This window comes from Argiope bruennichi, unplaced genomic scaffold (assembly GCF_947563725.1).
Source record: "Argiope bruennichi unplaced genomic scaffold, qqArgBrue1.1 scaffold_27, whole genome shotgun sequence".
NCBI classification, from domain to species: Eukaryota; Metazoa; Arthropoda; class Arachnida; order Araneae; family Araneidae; genus Argiope; species Argiope bruennichi.
The window spans coordinates 74,312-77,500 of NW_026605932.1; the positions used below are offsets into that span (position 1 = coordinate 74,312).

A 3,189-nucleotide genomic window follows, 5' to 3' on the forward strand; every position below is an offset into this window, starting at 1 on the left:
TTTTTTACACTGCTTAAAGAATTTAGAAGATACATTACACATTGTATGAAGGAAACTAAACAACTTGTGCATTCATTAACACAATTTGAAGTTCATATGAAGTATACAAGAACATTTACAGCTTTTACTTCACTAATTTGACATTCTTTACACCAAATTGAGTTCTAAATAAGAATTTCTTCAAAGAACACTTGAATTATTTCTGCGAATGCATATAAATATGAACTTTACCAGACATTTATCTTAATTTACTAGAATTTAAGTGCTTGGCCTACTTTTAGGTTTGAATCAAGTATTTAACAACATTTAAAGGCTTTATTTCATTATTTTTATAATATTAACACCAAATTGAGTTCTAAATAAAAATACATTCTGCAAATACAGGTATTTAACTTAATTTCAGCGTATTAAAACTGTATAAATTTGTATTTGAGTGAATTAACATGTTACTTGACATTTTAAATTCAGAAACGTAAACAATTTCATAAATATCAACATTTTAATAAAAATTCACAAAAAGTAATTAATGAAAAGTCAAAATGTAAACATTTTAAGGAAAAACAGAGATGCGCGATTTTCGGCAAAGTCCTAATAGGTGCACGCGATAAGGTGAAATTTTCTACTAAGTCCAACGATGTGAGAAGTCGCGTTTTTCGGCAAAGTCCACATCAGAACGCGCGATAAGGTGATAGTCGATTCGCGAGTTTTCCGTCCAAGTCCGACGATGTGAGATTATCGGCAAAGTCCTAGTCGGAACACGAGAAAGACGCCACCCGAGATTTCCTTCTAAGTGCAAATAGGGGAGAAGTCGCGATTTTCTTCAAAGTCCAATCACCGAGAAGAGCGCTAAATACTACGTCGCACTAGTTCGGCGAAACGGGTTGCCAGTGCACAATTTTTCTTATTTTCGCCCGCGGCGGCTTCTTCCGGTCGCCTGGTGGCTGGGCGAAGCGCGCGCCACTCGCGATCACGAGCGGAACATAAGGGATCGTCCGTAGCCCTATATGAGTAGCAGGTGACTGCTGGAAACAGTGGTCGATCGCGAGACAGAATGCGTTTTAAAAACGCGTCGTAATCTCGCGTACTTGTCTGAGGTTTCGGCAACGGGATTGGGTTGTTAGTACCGGTTGGCTACCTCCGGGAAAGCGGTCCTCTAACGTTGACGGTGGGTCTGTCGTGCTCGATCGGATCGGTTCTCGGTTCGTGATGGGTCGGTCGGACGCTGCCTCCGGGATCGAGGGTGTTATTCTTCTGCTACTAAGGCTGCGATCGGCGGGGAGATATTCTCCGTCTTTCCGGCCGCTTCCAAACTATCTCAGCCTCTCTGCGAGCGGCTCGGCCCCCGTGCCGTTGACGCGACGAGCAGAACCGTACTTAAAGGAATTGATTGGTTTTCTGCATCTGTGTCCAGCGCACATATCTTCTCGATGCCTCCGCACTCGCCCCGCGGCGTTGAAGCCGTCGGGGAAGTCGTGAGACTATAGAACCTCTGTAGATTGCACGGGGAATACCTACACAAAAAGCGAGATTGACTGAGGGATCCTCCGTTGTCGAGGCGTCCCCCGCGACTGAGATGGTCGCGACTCGTGAAATGTAAGGATTCGGAGTGCATTTTCCGAACGTTCTAACGAACGATGGAAGTTACCTGGTTGATCCTGCCAGTAGTCATATGCTTGTCTCAAAGATTAAGCCATGCATGTCTAAGTACATGCCGTATTAAGGCGAAACCGCGAATGGCTCATTAAATCAGTTATGGTTCCTTGGATCGTACCTTACTACTTGGATAACTGTGGCAATTCTAGAGCTAATACATGCAGCAGAGCTCCGACCTTCGGGAACGAGCGCTTTTATTAGACCAAAACCAATCGGGCCTCGTGTCCGTCTCTTGTGGTGACTCTGTATAACTTTGGGCTGATCGCACGGGCTCGTCCCGGCGACGTATCTTTCAAGTGTCTGCCTTATCAACTGTCGATGGTAGGTTACGCGCCTACCATGGTCGTAACGGGTGACGGGGAATCAGGGTTCGATTCCGGAGAGGGAGCCTGAGAAACGGCTACCACATCCAAGGAAGGCAGCAGGCGCGCAAATTACCCACTCCCAGCACGGGGAGGTAGTGACGAAAAATAACAATACGGGACTCTTTTGAGACCCCGTAATTGGAATGAGTACACTCTAAATCCTTTAACGAGGATCCATTGGAGAGCAAGTCTGGTGCCAGCAGTCGCGGTAATTCCAGCTCCAATAGCGTATATTAAAGTTGTTGCGGTTAAAAAGCTCGTAGTTGGATCTCAGCTCCGGCCGGACGGTCCGCCTACCGGTGGTTACTGTTCGCTGCCGAGCGTTCAGGGGGCTTCTGTCTATGATCTTCACCGGTTGTGGGCGGAGACCCTCACGTTTACTTTGAAAAAATTAGAGTGCTCAAAGCAGGCGCGACGCCTGAATAATTGTGCATGGAATAATGGAATAGGACCTCGGTTCTATTTTGTTGGTTTTCGGAACACGAGGTAATGATTAAGAGGGACAGACGGGGGCATTCGTATTGCGACGCTAGAGGTGAAATTCTTGGACCGTCGCAAGACGAACTACTGCGAAAGCATTTGCCAAGAATGTTTCCATTAATCAAGAACGAAAGTTAGAGGTTCGAAGGCGATCAGATACCGCCCTAGTTCTAACCATAAACGATGCCAGCCAGCGATCCGGCTGTGTTCCTCAAATGACACGCCGGGCAGCTTCCGGGAAACCAAAGCTTTTGGGTTCCGGGGGAAGTATGGTTGCAAAGCTGAAACTTAAAGGAATTGACGGAAGGGCACCACCAGAAATGGAGCCTGCGGCTTAATTTGACTCAACACGGGAAAACTTACCCGGCCCGGACACAGGAAGGATTGACAGATTAAGAGCTCTTTCTTGATTCTGTGGGTGGTGGTGCATGGCCGTTCTTAGTTGGTGGGGCGACTTGTCTGGTTAATTCCGATAACGAACGAGACTCTAGCCTACTAAATAGACGTTCCCATCCTCTTGTAGTGGGACGTTCTTCTTAGAGGGACAAGCGGCGTTTAGCCGCACGAGACAGAGCAATAACAGGTCTGGGATGCCCTTAGATGTCCGGGGCCGCACGCGCGCTACATTGAAGGAATCAGCGTGTGCTTTCCCTGTCCGAAAGGACTGGGTAACCCGTTGAACCTCCTTCGT

At 46.9% G+C, this 3,189-nt stretch overlaps 1 non-coding gene across 1 annotated transcript in view; it reads left to right on the forward strand.

Annotated features, from left to right (window-relative positions):
- Positions 1–1,642: 1,642 nt before the first annotated feature.
- LOC129961517 (small subunit ribosomal RNA) overlaps positions 1,643–3,189 on the forward strand; it is a 1,814-nt gene continuing 267 nt past the window's right edge. The window contains exon 1 of the ribosomal RNA XR_008783785.1: positions 1,643–3,189. This exon is cut by the window's right edge and continues 267 nt beyond it. This is a non-coding gene — a ribosomal RNA (small subunit ribosomal RNA).